Here is a 19,342-nt window from a genome sequence, read left to right on the forward strand (position 1 = left end):
TCAGCTTTAACATACATTAAAAAGAAACACCTGAGGGTGGGGTGAGGCACAGGGGAGCGTGTGTAAAACCTTTGAAATGGAAGAGGACACAATAAAACCCCCTTCCTGGCTGAACACAGCAAAAGGAGGAGAAACGGGACAGGTAACTTATTGCTGGCAAACTCTGAAAACTCCCCTGTGGGCTCTTTACTCTCTTTTCCTCTCTCCATAGGAGGCTCCCATTCATCACAATGGCTGGAATTACTCTCTGTACATTGGCTGCCAATGACTAGTGACCCTTATAGGCCATGCATTTTCACCACTCTGCTCTCCCAGGCTGCACAAAGTCTGGAGCGATTGCCCTCCCCCGACCCTCTCTCCCCAATTTCTCCATCTCTCTGCCGGGGAAGGTAAGAGAGCTCAGTTCTGAGGGGACAACCAGTTGTCTTGAAATCTCTGGGACAGATTTCAGAAGTGGACTTTGAAAAGCAGCAAAGCTGCATTCACAGCTCTCCAGCTGGGACAACGGAAGCTGTTCGGGCACAACTGGCAGCATTGTTTTGTGCAAGGAAAGGATGCCTCCTTTGAGGAGGAGAGACAATGCAGTTGGGTCTGTCGTGGCTTACGAAGTCCATGCCAACTTGTCTGAAAACCAAAATCTTCCAATGCTTAAATATCTGCCAGCACTAAACTTCTATGCTTAAAAAATATATATATCCCATTTGTGGATTTCACTAGTGAAATGCATCACACAGCCTACCCGCCTTGCCGTTCTCTCTCTCACACAGACACAGACCTAGACATAGATACATACACAAAGCAGCTCTAATGAAATACTGGTTTGGTACTTAGGATGTTTTCTCCAATACTGAGAGGGAAAATACATAAGCACAATCAACCCCAGCTAGGTAGCTCAGCAACACTTCAGATTATGAAGCCAATAATAAAATGGTCAAATGTCCCCTCTCCGCACTGCAAACTGCATGCTGCATGGTGCCTTTCAGAACAGGAGCAGGGCCGTGGGTGAGCGAGTGTCTTCCTCAATAAGAACCAAGATGTATTTTTATTTACAAAAGAAAGGAGAGAACAGTTTCCACACAAAAGCACTACAATGATAACTCCCTTTGGTAAAAAGTGTAATAAATGTCTCCATAGGTCTGTTTGTTGGTACTAACTCTCAAGCCACCTGGTACTATGGTACACAAAAAGCTGGTACAGTTATGCTAGCACATCAAGCATACTTCCTTTAATAAAAAAAGGAAAAAAATTGACAATATGTACATTTATTTACAAAAAAGGAAGGGGAACATGTTAAAATTGTGTTGTTTCTGCTGTGTGTGCGTATGTGTGTGAAAAGCTGGTGCATGGCACTAGGAGAGACTAGTAAAGAAGCAGGTACAAAACAATCCCGCTGGCACTAGAAAGGACAGACCAATCTGAGCTGGTTGAATCAGGAGTCCAGCAGGGTGAAGGAGGGAGGAGTCGAGGGTCAGATCCAGGAGATGCTGTTCTCGACAGCCGGACTGCAGAGCTGGGTGACTCCGGGTGAGATCCTGGCAAACCTGCAGCAGTCTAACAGAGGAGAATCCAGTTGTGATAGGCACCTCTGGGTTTCACGACATATCTGAGCATATAACTTTAAATGCACCACTCCGGTCAGGATGTATGCAACATCCAGTTCTCTTCCCTTGAAGTTCAGGCCATTGAGGAGTTAGTCTCAAAAGTGCTGGTGCATATGAGCTAGCTGCATTTCTCTAGGATCACTCAGTTCTGAAAAGGGTCCTTCCCTCCACAGTGCACGCTGAAGTCAGAGGCCTGTTGGCAACAGTTCCAGCTTAGGTTTGTAGAGATCCGTTTTCCTAAACCGAATCCCGCTGGTGACAGGCTGTACCAGCTGTGCACTAGTCAACTGGCCATGTTACGGAGATACACAGTGAGGGGAGAAAGGCATCTTCCTCGTTTCCTTGATACGCACACACATACACACACCACGTGATCTTCCCTCACTCAGGGACTTTACGGTGTCTTGAATATTGTGCCGTATTTGACACGGCACTTGTTAATGCTCACAAAGTGCAGGGTCTCTGTATCACAGGTAGTGGTACAGGGCACCAAACCCTCCAACCCTTCTCCCATTAGCCACTTGTTTGTCTCAGCTGCCATTTCACAGGTCACATGCTCCTTGGTCCATTTGTCCACCCAGGTTTGGAATCGCTGGTGCAGCAGCTTGCTCACTCTTTCATGGGACTACAGAAATGGGAGAGACAAAAGATCACGAAACACTTAAAAAGCGAAAACAAATCCACTTCCCTAGGCCAACAGATTTGAGATGTTTAGCTCTGCTGGGGAACTGGCAATACAAACACTGACCCTTGCCGACCGATCAAGGGAAAGCGTCAGTAAATTGGAGGCAGTGTATGAACAAGCAGGCACAGCCATCCTTATTCCCCAACTGGAAATCCCCCAAAGCCTAGTGTTAATGAAAATTAAGTCCGTGAAATCAAGTGCTCAGAAGTCATCAAATTCAAAAATCATCAAATGTTTGTTGAACTCTGAACTAGAATGTTAACTCTGCCACAGTGTATATCCTGTATATTGTATGAAATGGATTCAACACTCTGCTAATGATCAAAACAGGGACACACAAAACATACATGTGCACCAGAGCAGAATTAAACACTCAACAGAAGTAATTTCCAGAAGTTCCTGACTTGACTGCTTGATTAGAACCCTAACGCTGCAATAATGCTAAGCTTCTCATATCTTTTCCCTGATTAATGGCAGTGTCAGGTGATGCAAGACTGTTTTCAGCCTTCAATGCAGGGGTTTATAAAAAACAATACAGAAACAGTCTCACGTGCGTGCAAGAATTCCAGCTGGAATAGAAGAGGGGAGTGCTGAGACGGATATATTTGTTCCCAACCTCTCACAGCACATGTGCGCATGCACACGGCACCCCCACTAAAATAAAGTTATTTTTGGACCGAAACAGAGCCTAAGGAATTTCAAACCAAAAAGGAATCTGAGTAAAGTTATGCGTAATTTAATAAAGGGTTAGTTAAGTTTAACACTGACTTAATTACAGTAGTCAGTCCCAGTAACTACTACACATATTCCCATAGCTGTGCTATTCTGTTAGAACCTGAACTTCTGAGTCCTGGGAAAATATGCATTGTGACATTTCCAGGGTGGACTGATTTAAATCAGCATTTGTATTTCAGCTGTTTTCTAAAGAAAGATGCACTCATTAGTTGATATACCAATTAAAACACCTTGACTTACAACTAAATAGACACTTTACAGTAGATTTGGTACATCTGTTTGCTACCTAGAGGTGTACACCATAACTATATTTTCAGATTCTTATTAACCAAGCACTTTTAGTATGTTAGAAAATGGTGAACGATATATTGCTTATTTACTAGATAATTAACTTTTTGCTCATGTTTTGTGTCAACCTGCATTAGAATGGTAACTGGAATTTAAACAACCAAAACAGTATATAAAATGTATTTGTATTAGACAAGACAACCTTAAATGTTTTAGACACAAACTTCTCTTATCAAAAGATGCTTCACATTGACAATTAAATAATTTATTAAATAGAGGGATTAACTGTAGTCAGTGAATTAAACTGATTATTTCAGGTTGGTCTGGGAAAATTTTCAAATATGCCTAAGTGAAAGTAACTGGGGCTTAAATTTCTAGTCTCGCTTATGTCTCTTGAAAAGAAGACAATCTCCTAAATTACCTACGCTAACCAACTGTACCATATTTTTGAAACTTGACCTCAAAAGTTAGATGCTTTCCCTGACTCTTTCTTTATATAGAAATGAAGCCTTTAATTCAAAGGGTTTTGTTGTTGTTGTTGTTTTTTAAGAGAGGGTCATGGATTCAGCATATTTATTTGTTATTTAAATGTCTTATTATAATCTTCTAAGTTTAGGCCTCAACATATTTTGTATTAAATTCTGATTTCTTTTTAAACTGGCTCATTTTTAAAAAAGAAAAACTTCTAAGTAACAAAACATTTTAAAAAGGAATTTTATTTAATTTTTAAAAAAGGTCTTCCAATTTTTATCCACCTTGGACCTTTCTGTAATTATGACATCACTGCGGCTATCCTAGTCCCAGACCCAGCACTTTCAAGCAGCTGGTATATTCGTTTGCAGTGCTCCGCTGCCCGGGAGCAACCCTAGACTCCCACTCTCAGTGACTGCAGGGACGAGGCACAGCTCCTTGATGAGATGAGCTTGGAGGGCTATGTCAGAACACGGGTCAGTTTTTCAGCATTTCAGTTCTTTGCTATCCCCCTTTTTAGGCCCACCCTAACAAGGGGGATTAGCAACCAATGTGAGGTGTCCCTAGGCAAGAAACCTACGAGTAAAAGGATGCTAACAGCTGCCTACTCTAACAGGAGAGTTTGGAAAATGGAGGGGGAGGAAAGGAAGGGTTACATCTCAGGAACATTCAGAGGAAGTTTACAGCGTCCAGTGGACTAAACTATGTCGTGTCCAGTCCTCAAAGCAATATGAAGACTACTAAATGTTACAGGAGAACAACCCCTCCCCCGCCACCCCGGACACTTTATCTGACTCTCCCCAGATGCCCTTTGGGAGCAAGAGGTTCAGGGAAACACCAGCTGCTCATCCCATTCCTTTCACTCAACTCCTACCTGCTGAGCACACAGCAGAGCAGTCCTCCTGTACATGTAATCCTCTGATTTGATCATGTACACCAGAGGTCGGCAATCTCTGGCACGCGGCTCGCCAGGGTAAGCACCCTGGCGGCCGGGCCAGTTTGTTTACCTGCTGCGTCGGCCGGTTCGGCCGATCGCGTCTCCCACTTGCCGTGGTTCGCCGTCCCAGGCCAATGGGGGCTGTGGGAAGCAGCATGGGCCGAGGCATGTGCTGGCCGCGGCTTCCCGCCGCCCCCATTGGCCTGGAGTGGCGAACCGCGGCCAGTGGGAGCCGCGGTCGGCCAAACCTGCCGACGCAGCAGGTAAACAAACTGGTCCGGCCGCCAGGGTGCTTACCCTGGCGAGCCGCGTGCCAGAGGTTGCCGACCCCTGACGTGCACCATCTTATAGGAGTTCAGTTTGAATTTACACTCCAGCTTGTCCAAGCTCTCCTCATTCTCCATGGACTTCTTACTGTTTCCCTCCTTCCCTTCCTTCTCCTGCTGCTCCCGACCATGCTGACACTTACGGATCCGCCTCAGGTTCCTGTAAACCAGAGAATCCCTGCTGGGATTAGTGCTCATTCTCTGTCCACTAGGCTGGGCATATCTGGTGGCTCCAGGCCAGCCCTTCAGAACCCAAAGTATTGCTCAGAGTGGAACGGTCACAAATTAAAGTCGGTTAGGCTCATGTGCCTACCATAAGCCAACCCACTGATCTCAGCTGTTTACAGAGAGTGAGGGCCTTTCAAAGCTATTTTGCAACCAACTTCCTGCTAGCGAAAAGCACTGACTCAGCACCTTCCGCACTCAGCTAGAGGGCTATTGTAAGCAAAGGCAGGATTGCCAAAAAAAAACAGGGCTGGTGACTCCCCAAACCCTGACCTCTCTGCTGCCTGTGGACTATGCCCTCTCTTAGGGTATGTCTACACTACGAGAGTAGTTTGATTTTACTTAAATGGAATATGTGGAATCGATACTACAAAGTCGAACGTGTGTATCCACACTAAGGGCAGTAATTCAACTTTGTGAGTCCACACTAACGGGGCAAGCATCGACATTGGAAGTGGTGCACTGTGGGCAGCTATCCCACAGTTCCCGCAGTCCCCGCTGCCCATTGGAATTCTGGGTCGAGCCCCCAATGCCTGCTGGGGAAAAAAAATGTGTCGAGGGTGGCTTTGGGTAACTGTCGTCATCCAACCGTCACTCCTGCCCTCCCTCCCTGAAAGCGCCGGCAGGCAATCATTTCATTTTGCGCGCTTTTCTGGTGAGTGACAGCGTGGACGCCACAGCACTGCAAGCATGGAGCCCGCTCCGACCATCGCTGCAGTTGGCCGTTGTCAACACCTCGCACCTTATCGTCCACCTTTTCCAGAGGCAGATGCTGAGAAATCGGGCGAGGAGGTTACAGCATCGCGGTGAGGACATGAAGTCTGAGAGTGGCACAGACCTCTCGCAAAGCACAGGACCCCGCGCCGTGAACATCATGGTGGCAATGGGTCATGTTGATGCTGTGGAACGGCGATTCTGGGCCCGGGAAACAAGCACGGACTGGTGGGACCGCATAGTGCTGCAGGTCTGGGATGAATCACAGTGGCTGCGAAACTTTCGGATGCGGAAGGGAACTTTCCTGGAACTTTGTGAGCTGCTGTCCCCTGCCCTGAAGCGCAAGGACACCCGGATGCGAGCAGCCCTGACTGTCCAGAAGCGAGTGGCCATAGCCCTCTGGAAGCTTGCAACGCCAGACAGCTACCGGTCAGTCGCGAACCACTTTGGCGTGGGCAAATCTACCGTGGGGGTTGCTGTGATGCAAGTAGCCAACGCAATCGTTGAGCTACTGCTGTCAAAGGTAGTGACCCTTGGAAACGTGCAGGTCATCATAGATGGCTTCGCCGCGATGGGATTCCCAAACTGCGGTGGGGCTATAGATGGAACTCACATCCCTATCCTGGGACCGGACCACCAGGCCAGCCAGTACATTAACCAAAAGGGCTACTTTTCAATGGTGCTGCAAGCACTGGTGGACCATAGGGGACGTTTTACAAACATCAACGTCGGATGGCCGGGCAAGGTTCATGACGCTCGTGTTTTCAGGAACTCTGGTCTGTTTAGACGGCTGCAGGAAGGTATTTACTTCCCGGACCACAAAATAACTGTTGGGGATGTGGAGATGCCTATAGTGATCCTCGGGGACCCAGCCTACCCGCTACTGCCCTGGCTCATGAAGCCCTATACAGGCGCCCTGGACACTGAAAAAGAACTCTTCAACTACCGTCTCAGCAAGTGCAGAATGGTGGTGGAGTGTGCTTTTGGACGTCTCAAGGGGAGAAGCTTACTGACTCGCTCTGATCTCAGCGAAACCAATATCCCCATTGTTATTGCAGCTTGCTGTGTGCTCCACAATCTCTGTGAGAGCAAGGGGGAGACCTTTATGGCGGGGTGGGAGGTTGAGGCAAATAGCCTGGCTGCTGATTACGCCCAGCCAGACAGCCGTGCGATTAGAAGAGCCCAGCGGGACGCGCTGTGCATCCGGGAGGCTTTGAAAGCTAGGTTCCTCAGTGAGCAGGGTAACCTGTGACTATTAACTTTGTTTAAAGAGAAGCTGAACCTGCCCCCGTTTCTTTACCCAGTTTATGTTGACTATCCTCTGCAGCTACATAACCCGTTCACCCCCCTTCCAACACACGTTTAAAAATAAAATACATGGAACTTTGTTAATGAACACCGTTGTCTTTATTACGGGTTTCGCGGTAAAGGGTTGAAACTGGGACGCAGACTGTGGTGGGGAGTGGGCGTAGTGATGGAAAGAACGCTTATAAACTCGAGGAATGACAGGCTCCTGCTCCTAGAGCGGTCCGCAGTGCTGGACTGGTTGTTTCAATGGAGCCTGCCACCCCTCCTTTTCGGGACTCTGAGTGTGGGAGCTATGTCACTTTGTGGCGGGGGAGGACGCTGCTGCGTGGCTCTGTGATCCAGGATAAGGACCGCTGCATAAGATCTCTAACCGCCCTCCCCCGCCACAAACTCACATAGCCCCCCCCCACACAGAACATAAAAACCACCTCCCAGACTGACCAGGGTGCCTAGTGACTGCAATGTGTGTGTGACCTGCTGCTGAACATGCCCCCCTGTCTGTACCCTGGTAAAGGTGACTGTCCTGTCCAATTACCAATCCCCTTCCCCCCCTTCAAACACACTGTCCTCTAAAAGAACATGATGGAAACAGTAATTAAAAGAAACATATTTTTTATTAGCAACTAAACAGTTAGGGGATGAAACTGGGCCGGGGGCTTGGGTGAGGTGGGAAGGAAAGGACTTATCAAATTTTGGGGAATGAGAGCCTTCTGTTACTTGAGCAGGGGTGGAGTGACAGTGTTCACGGCCCCTGCCGCCCCTCCTTCTTGGGACTTTGGGTGAGGGGGGTATGGGACTTTGTGGCGGGGGAGGGCGGTTAGAGATAGACTGCAGCGGGGCTCTGTCCTCCTGCCTCCGGTCCTGCAGAACATCCACAAGGCGCCGGAGCGTGTCCGTTTGCTCCCTCATTAGTCCAAGCAGCGTTTGAGTCGCCTGCTGGTCTTCCTGACGCCACCTCTCCTCCCGTTCAATGTGTGATTGATGGATTTGGGACATGTTCTCCCTCCACTGGGTCTGCTGGGCCGCCTTGGCTCGGGAGCAGCCCATAAGTTCTGAGAACATGTCGTCCCGTGTCCTTTTCTTTCTCCGCCTAATCTGCGCCAGCCTCTGGGAGGGGGATGCCAAGGTAGGTCGGGAGACAGTCGCAGCTGTGGGATGTGAAAAAGAGAGTGAATTCCTCACAAAGATAATTTTTTGTGAACAATGAACATAGTCTTTCTCTGTGAAGAAGACCATGCACAGCACCTATCACATGCGCACTCAGGACAAGGTCGAATTTTCGGCCTTCGCATTCAGTGCCTGGGGTCTTGCACTGGAGATCAGAGAAGCGGGGCAGGACAGCGGAATTCGGGTAGCAGGCTGACATGGTAAGCCGTAGATTTTTGGCAGCTTAAAACTTAAATTATAGCAGTGCCCTCCTTTCACGTTCAAAGCAATGCTCCTAGCGTTGGCCAGTTCCTGCTGCCGGCAATCCGGCAAGCATGAACACTGCCCCTGTCCCACCCCCTCGCGGCTGTCCCCGGGAAAGATCCCTGTACGCTGCCCCTCTCCCACCTTCATCGCGTGGCTGTAAACCGCCGGTTACAGTTCTGTAAAGGAACAGGCAAGCAGTCCCAACAGTAACATTCCCCTAATTCAAAGCAGGTCACCATGAGCGACATCACTCTGCTGAGGATTTCTGGGACAGAGAAAGACCGCATGCTGCGTGAAAGCCAGCAAAAACCAGGGCCGTATGCCGCCATGCTCTGCAAAGCAATGATCCCGGAGTACTTGATGATAGCCTGGCGTGGAAAAGTTTCCTACCACGGAGGACCCAATAAGGCCGCTCTCCCCAGGAACCTCATGCAAAGGCTTTCCAATTACCTCCAGGAGAGCTTCGTGGAGATGTCCCATGAGGATTTTAGCTCTATCCCCGGACATATAGACCTTCTTTTCCAGTAGCTGCACTGGCAAGGACTAAAAAGTAGAGCGCCTAGGGCAAACTAATCATCATAAACCGGACATTGTTTGATTCTTTTGCAGTAGTTGCACTGCCAACGACTAAAACGTAAAGTGCCTAGGGCAAACTAATCATGAAAAACCCATCGTTAATATTGTTAATATTCCTGTTCTGTTCAAAATAAATGTTTACATGTTTTAAACACTTACCAACTGATCCTTCCTCTGATTCTGGCTCCGGGTTAACGCCTGGGGACGGTTGGTAGGGGATCTCTGTGAGGGTGATGAACAGATCCTGGCTGTCGGGGAAATCAGCGTTGTAAGCGCTGTCGACTGCCTCGTCCTCCTCATCTCCTTCCTCATCTTCCCCGTCCGCTAACATCTCCGAGGAAGCGGCCCTCGACAATATCCCATCCTCAGAGTCCACGGTCAGTGGTGGGGTAGTGGTGGCGGCCGCACCTAAAATGGAATGCAGTGCCTCGTAGAAACGGCATGTCTGGGGCTGGGATCCGGAGCGTCCGTTTGCCTCTTTGGTCTTCTGGTAGCCTTGTCTCAGCTCCTTGATTTTCACGCGGCACTGCATTGCATCCCGGCTGTATCCTCTCTCTGTCATGGCTTTTGAGATCTTCTCGTAGATCTTTGCGTTCCGTCTTTTCGAGCGCAGCTCAGAAAGCACGGACTCATCGCCCCACACAGCGATGAGATCCAAGACTTCCCGATCAGTCCATGCTGGGGCCCTCTTTCTATTCTGGGATTGCATGGTCACCTCTGCTGGAGAGCTCTGCATCGTTGCCAGTGCTGCTGAGCTCGCCACGATGTCCAAACAGGAAATGAGATTCAAACTGCCCAGACAGGAAAAGGAATTCAAATTTTCCCGGCGCTTTTCCTGTGTGGCTGGTCAGAGCATCCGAGCTCGGACTGCTGTCCAGAGCGTCAACAGAGTGGTGCACTGTGGGATAGCTCCCGGAGCTATTAGCGTCGATTTCCATCCACACCTACCCTAATTCGACATGGCCATGTCGAATTTCGCGCTACTCCCCTCATTGGGGAGGAGTACAGAAATCGAATTTAAGAGACCTCTATGTCGAACTAAATAGCTTTGTTGTGTGGATGGGTGCAGGGTTAATTCGATTTAACGCTGCTAAATTCGACATAACCTCCTAGTGTAGACCAGGCCTTAGTCACTGGAGAGCAGGAGCCCAGGGTGGGCTCTTGGAATAAACAGCAGCACTGTGTCTCTATATGCTACTCCCAGGTTAATGTCTTCTAAAGTGGCAGAGTACTAAAAACAAACAAGAGACTGCAATAGCCAACACTGTGACAGAGTAAGATTTTCTCCCTCTGCTGACATGGGTACTTGTGGTCTGTGGGTCACTTTTCACAGCCACAGCTTGTTCACTCACCTTGGCAGGAAAACCGGCTTCTGGGACAGGTGTTCCCGAAGTTCGGGAGAGGTAGAATCAGAGCTGACGTACCGTTCTACATAGTCTGACCAACGCTGAAATTGGGCACAGAACACAAGGGGTTAACCAATATCTGCCAAATCAAACAATTCAAACCCAACTCTGAAGGGGTTTGGTTGGAAGTGGATGAAAGAAAAGCAATCTTTGGAGACTCCATATATTTCACACAGGTCCCACTCACTCTCCCCCCATGGATGGATATACCTATACCTATATCATAGAACTGGAAGGGACCCTGAAAGGTCATCGAGCTATTTAGTTCGACATAGAGTCCAGCCCCCTGCCTTCACTAGCAGGACCAAGTACTGATTGTTGCCCCAGATCCTTAAGTGGCCCCCTCAAGGATTGAACTCACAACCCTGGGTTTAGCAGGCCAATGCTCAAACCACTGAGCTATCCCTCCCCCTATATGCACCTGCACTGTCTGGTTTTTGAAATTGTTAATAAGAGATGCCAACAAGGCTTGTTCAACCCAATTCACTGAGTGCACTGTGTCACATAATCAATGTGTCCTGTAGGACTAGAAGCAGGTCATAAACTATAGCATCTGAAACACTGACAGCGCTGCCATCTTCATCCAGTTATACCCCCATTTAAACTTTACATGCTTAATAGCTGCAGCTGAACTCCAAGGACAATCGGCTCTTACCTCTGCCTCTACGGAGTCATCCGAGTTCTCCTCTTCGGTGTCCAGCAGCTCGATAGTTAATTGGACCTGGCCTCTGCTCTGAATGAACATCAGCTACAAAGCAGAATGCGGAAGGGGACTTAGTAACCAATTATTCAGAAAAATAAATCCAATAAACTTTATGCAACTCTCCAGCATAATACTGTGCCTTCCATTTTGCTGGGAACAACGGGGGGATACTAGCCCCAGTTACACAATCTGAACACAGAAGGAGTTTTGACAATGAGTGGAAAGTTCTAGATCACTAAGGAGCTAATCTAACAGAGGGTAAAAGGATAAAGAAATTATCCTACATATATGGGCAGAAGAGAATTCCTGGATAGAGAACCATGACATACTTAAAGAGAGGTGGAAGAAAAAAGCATGAATTGCTGCAGTGAACGGTTGGTATTTTATTAACGATCAGAAAAAATCTCTCTGTTACCCACAGAGTTTGCTCGAAATTGGGATGTTTATAAAGGCAAAGCAAGGAGCTGGACCCCTTTTAGCAGCATGCTGTTTTCTGATCAATTTGTGCAGTTTCAATTCTTTGCTTCCCTGCTTATTTTGAGACTCTCAGCGGGAACACAGAGACGCCCTATAAATATCAAAGCCATTATCAATGAATTTCACTAGCTCAAGATGGGCCCGGCCACTTCTGATTTCACAGTGACAAGAAGTATGAATTTGATTTGAACTGAGAGTCAGGTTTATTTAACGCATAGGTGACAAATATTAGTAAGAGACCGTTACAGTCTACAATGGATGAGATGGAGAAAAAGGTGGAAAGCGTCAGTGACCCACCCCACGGGAGGGAGGGAGAGACAGAGATTAAAAGCCTAGTGACAGCAATCACTCAATACAGTATTACTCTGGCTTTGGGACACTGGGAAATACAGGGACAAATCCCAGCTTTACTTCAGGATACGTATTTTTCCATCTTCCTTGCAAATGTCCCATTTCCGAGGAACTCTTTATAGACATATTTATCTGTTTTTTCTGTTCGTTCTACAGTTCCTGTCTGGATTGATGCAAGCCCCGCCAAGGGCTATATTAAGACCGACAGTCACAGAGCAGGTACTCGGCAGCTCCACCAGGCTAGAATGCACAATCAGGTCGCCCTGTCAAGCTCTAGGACAGCTGCGGAGCACACAGGTGTCCAGAGGTCCTTGGGATATTTGGATAGTTACGTAAAATGAAAAGCTGAGCCCATTCTCCTTTCTCAGCGAGCCTTCGTACTTCCCCTCCTCTCTCAGCAAGCTCCTCCAGGAGTCCTCCTCCAAGCGTCACTGCAGGCAGATATGGTTTTTACCTTGAAACAGTTCTCGTCTGACATGGGCTGCTCGGCTTTGCGCTGGTACGTGGCCTCCACAAGGGCCCGAGATGACTGTGACGACAGCAGGCCTCCGGTAGCTCCGTTGCTATTCTCCGACAGGTAAAGCTCTGTCACCTGCATGCAGATCTCATCGCTCACTGTGTGCTGAAGCTGGGAGCAGGAAGGACACAGAGAAGAGGAGTTAGTGAAGTGGTTTTAAATGCCTCTGGACTTGGTGCACTGTATTCTGCAGTAGCCCCCTTTCCCCAACCCAAGTCAGTCAGAGGGCTTTGCACTAGTGTGCACTATGGACAACCTGCCTTCTGCAGTCAGGCCGTAGATAAAATAGAACACTAAGAAAATCTCCAAAATAAACTTCTCCATGTGGCAACAAGCAGAGTTTGACATTAATCAAAACAAGCCAGGCTGAGCCTTCATCATTTGCCTGCACTTCTAGACTTACATGTTTGCATGCAAACACTTACGTCAAACGCTATAATTGATGAGAGAGAAACTATTTTATCTCCCCTGCATACATATATGCTGTGGCAGAATTGGTCAGATTTCCAGTTCTTCTCCACTATGCACCATGCAAGTCTCAGAACCAGCTAAAGAATATGTCCATCAATGCAGATTAGAAATGAACATACCCTTAAAAATTCCTGCTTCAAACCTCTGTCTCGTCAAACCACAACAAAAAAAAAATTCTAGCCATCTAAGTATTAAAACTAAAAAACAAGTATTTAGGTTATGAACATAGTAGCCTCTTCTATTGTGAATTACTACTACACCCATTGGAAAACATTGTGTCCTTTAAAATAAATAATGATGCTGGCAAAGTACAGTTACACATACAAAGTAACTACGGATTAATAACCTTTAAGTGAGCATTAGGAAGGAAATGCCTGACAGCTGGCAAAGATTTAGACCATCGAGGTACGCGGGAAGGGCTTGTTAGGCAGTTCTCTTGCCATGGAATCACTACACCAAATCCAAAGGTTGATTAGTTGGAGGGGAAATTAAAAATAATTAAATCAAATTCTAATTATTAATTATATTCTCAAGTTGAAATAAAGAGCCGGTTGACTGCCGATTTCCTGTCAAAACTGAAATTAAGAACTTGTTTTTAGCCCTGTCTTTATACTCTAATTTGTGCTTAACAATTCTCCATAGAAATTGGATCATCGAGGTAGCCAGCATGTGAGAGTTGACACTTGGGCTTACAGAGTTCAAGTGACAACAAGCAGCTGAAAGCCACAAATATACCAGCTTCAAGAGCCAGCCAGCGTGCGTGAAATCCAGAAGGAAGTTGTTATTCAAAAGAAATACAGAACCTTTTCCAAGAGTCCTTACAGTTTTGGTTCTTGTGTTTACAAATGCTTCAGGTTTTCTAAGAGCAAGAGAACACTTCAAACGTGGTCCCATCTGATACTAGGCATCTCTTGGATAGTGGAGGACAGTCTGCACTTGGTAAGGCAACTCCCATCTTTTCATGTGCTGTATATTTATACCTGCTTACTGTATTTTCCACTCCGTGCATCTGATGAAGTGGGTTATAGCCCACAAAAGCTTATGCCCAAATAAATGTGTTAGTCTCTAAGGTGCCACAAGGACTCCTCGTTGTTTTTACTGATACAGACTAACACAGCTACCCCTCTGAAAGCTGGGTAGTAATCCTCCACATCAATATCCACTAGAGGAAGAGAAGGTGCAACATGAACTACATTGTAACACCCCTCAAAGGCAGTTCCTACAGGCCCACTATGAGTTCTGGGAGCAAAAGGGCCACATGTTGAAGGTCTCAGACAAATTGATGAATTACCAGAATGGTCAATAAAATGAGGAACAACATTGTAAGACTTTAAATGAGAGCTTTTCAAATTAATGCCAGGTCTGTAACCCGTCAGAGGCCTCACGGAGGAGGGCAGAGGTGGTAAAATTCTCAGAACTAAAGAGAACTAAAGAGGTTCTTGCTACCAAAACAACATTATGCACACCATTAAAGCAGAGACCTCACCAAAAAGATATGAACGCAGATATGTCCTAAGGCTCTTATGAAATATACCCATTGCACATTATTATTAACTTGTATTTCACTAGCACCCAGAGGTCCCAAACTATATCTGCGACCCCTCTGTGCTTGCCACCATTCAGACACACAACCAACTAGTCCCCGCCTTGAAGAATATAAAACAGAGACCAAGGGGGTTGGGGGAAGCAACTTGCCCGAGGTCACATAGTAACTAAGTAGCAGAGCTCGGACTAGAACCCAGGTCTCCTGTTTCTCCAGCACCTTATCCAGAGCAAGCTACACGGACAGTTACCGCCTTTCCAAGCTGAATGTGCCAATGTAGCTTCTAAAAGGTTTTGTGGGCTGTAGCAGAAACACAGTAAAAAGGGGAAGAAAATGAAAAAAGCCATTCAGGATACACCCAGTTTTGAACTAACACTCATCACTGCGGTATAGGCATCAAGGGAAGATGAAAATAAAGTTTTTAAAAATACTGGTTAAGGAACAATGCCATTTTAAAGGGAATTTGAAAAGTTCACTGTGTTTTCTGTTTGTTTTTATTTGTTATAGGTTCAAACACCTCTGCATCCCTCAAGGCCAACAAAGACTGTCCACACTTCCTCCTTTGCTTTAATCCAAATTAGCTACTTTACTCTGGTTTTAGCTGGCAGGAAACAGGCAGCCATAGGCAGTTTAGTACTGTAGCATTATCACCACTAAGGAAACCAGCCCTTGGAGAATTCTAAATACATATATTTCCTGAGACCACTCAGATTACACGAATATTGTAACAGAAAATGGAAGATCAAGGAGGCTCTTTACTGGTCTACATAGGACTGCCTGGACTTACTTGGGTTTGGCCTGCCCTGCTTTCTTTAGTCGGTAAATCATTTGAACACCAGTTTAAAAGGAGACACACTTTTTAATACCAGAGCCAAAACTGACTGCTTTGTCAATTGCCAGGGGCTGACTCCTCCATTGAGATAGTTTATAACAAGCTTGGGGCAAGAGAAGATTTTTATCCAATTTGTAAATTCATGAGGTAGAAAAATAGCGCAATCCAAAATTAAGAAATTCAGCTGGCAAGGAGTGTTAAAGCAATACAAAATACCACGCCTCTCGCCCACAGCCCCATGAAGTAGGATGTTCCAAGTCCCAGGGTCAGGTCTAGAGATCTCCTCCTTGATAACATGCTGTGCTACATTCAGTGCCCACCAACATCCTTATATTTCACATTTTGGAAACTACCAAAATGCAGGTACCGGATTTTACAGAGACAAGACCTAAAGGCAGGTGAGAGGGAGGAACACAGATTCCTCAAGACACCAGGAAACAGATCAAGTACCAGATCCACACACTGGGCTGTCATTCTTGTCTCATTTTATGTCTAGCACTTCCCGCTCCCATTCCCTTTCCCGGTTCTCCTCTTCGATTTGCCGCTCAGCCTGGGTGCAAATCCTCAGCAGCAGCAAGCATAGGATTTGGTGAAGCCTCATGAAGATGTACCAGTTGTTGTTGACATAGAAGAGGGTGTACACTTCGTCCCCCCTCCGCCCCTCCCCCCGGTAGCTTCTGGGCCGCTGTGTTGCTGAACAGCAGCTTGGCTTTAGGGAGGCTGCCCCCAACTCCGTTGTGCTTTTTCGCAGCCCCAGTGGCTTCATCCACATCCATTTCCTCCTCCACGTCTGAGAGCTCGCACCGCCCAGCAAACAGCAAGTCCGGAATGAAGTGGTACATGATCTGTTTGATTTTGTACTTGTCCTCTTTCTGAATTCCTGTCTGCTGTTTCACGTGGTGGATGATAAAGAGAAGCAGCATCCTCCAGGATTTGCCTGTCCTCATAGGCTAGTGACAGGTGTGGGCCTATGGGTACTCCAGCATTATCTTCTGATGCCTGCTCTTGCCTCTGAGGGAGGAAGAGCAAATACACAGAGCATGGGTGAGTCTCACATATGCAACTTACCACGTCTTTAAGACCCTTGTACAAAGCACTGGCAGTGAACTGGATTTCCTCTTTCATTACAACCCCAAACCCTATGGGGGAAGGGACAGAGTTCACATTATCCATCACAACAACCCAAGTTCTGGTGTCAAGGGCCTACACATATTGCATACAGGGCCTTGGTGTCATTCTGTTTGAAGCTGATGCCCTGGTGATCCAGGGATTTCAGGTACTGTTTCTCATTCTGCTCCCTCCAGACCTTGTTGAATCCTCTCTGGGCTTCTCGCCACTCTTCTTCTTTCATCTTTAACCTTAGCAGCAACAAAAAACAAAACAGAAGCTAAGAGATGCTAAGATACCACATTGATGGGTGTAGGATAAAAACCTAGACCAGACAAGCTGGAGGCAGTAAGGCTTCTGCTCAGTGCCCATCGCCCACTGAAACAGCAGAAAGTTTCAGAAGGACTTCAAATGAGGTACAACGTGCATAGCAAAATTCTCCAGGAATGGCCATGAATCTTTAGATTGGTTTTGTGGCTATGTTATTTTACAGAAGGTTAAATAGGCCACAAATGCATGGCTATACCCCACTAACCAGGGTGATGATGAGGGCATTCAACAGAACATAAACCAAACTTTTTTTTTTCCTGTATACCTCCTAAAGAGTCCCAGGACTGGGTCTGGGTTCATTGTCAATATCCCAGAATTCTGCTTTGTGAGAAGTTACAAATAACAGAAATCTCAACTGTTGTAACCAGCTGCCCCAAAGAGTCCCTGGTATCTGTGACATCCCATCATTTATTTAATACATGGATTTAACCACTTGCCAGACATTTCAGAGCTCTCAAACGTCTCTGATACTTGTTATGGTCCTGTAACTAGATATTCTTTTCACCCCATGCAACACAGGCATACACAAAACTCTGAACCTCTCAGCCAGCTTATACCTAGCCTAGAAGAAAGAAGTCCATTCTGTCACTTCACAAAGAGTGCACTGTAACCAACTTGATCATGTTTAAAGGAAAAACACCACAAGTTGGCAATCAGACAACCCTTGACCTCTCACATCTTGACATAATGGAAAAACCAGCTCTCTCTCTTCACTGAGGATTAAGGAATCACAATTTACATCTAGGCAGCCTACATACTTTTGATGAGACATAGGAACTTTGCAGAGATATAATTGCTGAACGTTCCAGGAGTCTAGAAGCACACAGATCCCAGAAGTACCTCTTACTTGGCAGTCCCTTCGCAAACCTATATCCCTCCTCTAATCTAGTTTTCATACCATGTCCATACCCTGGTGTCTAAGAGCACCTCCTCACAGTCTTACCCCTCTCCTTTCATCTCTCGTTTCTTTACGTCTAGTTCTCACATTATGCCCTGCCTCAGTAGAGAACCTGCTGGAGACTGCAGACGTCCTCAACATGATGCAACATAAAAGCAAGTCCTTCCAGACATGAGTTCTCTTTCTGCATTTGTATAACGGGGCCCCAGTTCTGACGGGGACATTAGGGAGCCACCATAAAAAAGATCTGACAATCCGCAACTACAATGCTAAAGGGAATTACTTTCATTTCTAATTATCCTTTGTTCTACATTGTTAGAGATGTATCGGGAAAGTGGAAAAGTACGATGACATGGTTCCATCAAAATGCTGTTGTAGCCTCTTGCTGTGTAAATCCAGAACCAGCCAGGAGGACAGAGAAGCTATAAAGAACACAAAGGTTAGTTTCCATTCATTTATGGACTATCCCCTTCAGCCAGTTTAGCAGGGGCACATTCCGCACATTCTTTGAATACTGTAGTTCAGTTTCCACCTTCTCTTTACAGCTCACTGACCATGCTCAACAAGGAACTGGGTGGAAGACAGCACTTAAACTCAAGAGTGACACGTGGTGACCACTAGGGGGCTTGGCTCTTACTCCACTCTACCATGGCTGCCCTCAAGGGTAAAAAAAGGAAGAGCTAGGGAAGTTCGGAAAGTCTTGTGCTAAGGTTCTAAGACACAAAAGAAAAAGTCCTACACAGATGGTACTAGAGAAGAGTACTTCCTTTCATCAATTTTACATTTCCTGCCTTTCATTTTCACATTTTCATATCCCCTTGTCCGTATATGAAAAGGTAAATAGCAGCAGCAATCAGATTTTGTATACCTCTGTAAAAACGCCTCTGATACCACTATCTCTCAAACCTAAACAGTCTCATTACCATCAATCACTTCTCACAGTCTTCCCATGCCTCATCTTCCCCCCCATGCTCATTTCTGAGTCCTTTATTACTGAGATGTCCTTCTTGAGATAGGGTGACCACTACACAGAATTCCAGCTAGGTGGGGGATTTGTTAGTTTTTTCAATATACAGTAATGGCATATTTGCTTCAATTCATAGCAGAGATTGAGGCTGTATAAGAAGATTCTGTCAACCACCTCTCTTTCTATTCAAGACCACACTGACGACCTGTAGTCTATAGATCAGGAACCTATGCTTTAAAGATTGTAAAATTGTCCAACTTTTCACTTAGCTTCCACTTTCCTACGTCTCATATCACAGTACTAATTTTGGGTATAATCCCTTCCACCAAGGATGCTGGACTGTTATATATTGTGATCGCTACCACTCAATGGTTTGACCATAGTTATTTCTTGATTCAGCATCTAAGTGTTATTCAGGGCTAAATCAATAACCTCTCCTCTTGTGTAGCTACAGACTAGCT

The 19,342-nt window shown here is 46.4% G+C and overlaps 1 pseudogene; it reads right to left on the minus strand.

The window, feature by feature from the left end:
- Positions 1-1,923: 1,923 nt before the first annotated feature.
- Positions 1,924-16,945, minus strand: LOC135885062 (paired amphipathic helix protein Sin3a-like; annotated as a pseudogene).
- Positions 16,946-19,342: the final 2,397 nt, after the last annotated feature.

This window comes from Emys orbicularis, chromosome 10 (genome assembly GCF_028017835.1).
Source record: "Emys orbicularis isolate rEmyOrb1 chromosome 10, rEmyOrb1.hap1, whole genome shotgun sequence".
In the NCBI taxonomy this organism is placed as follows: Eukaryota; Metazoa; Chordata; order Testudines; family Emydidae; genus Emys; species Emys orbicularis.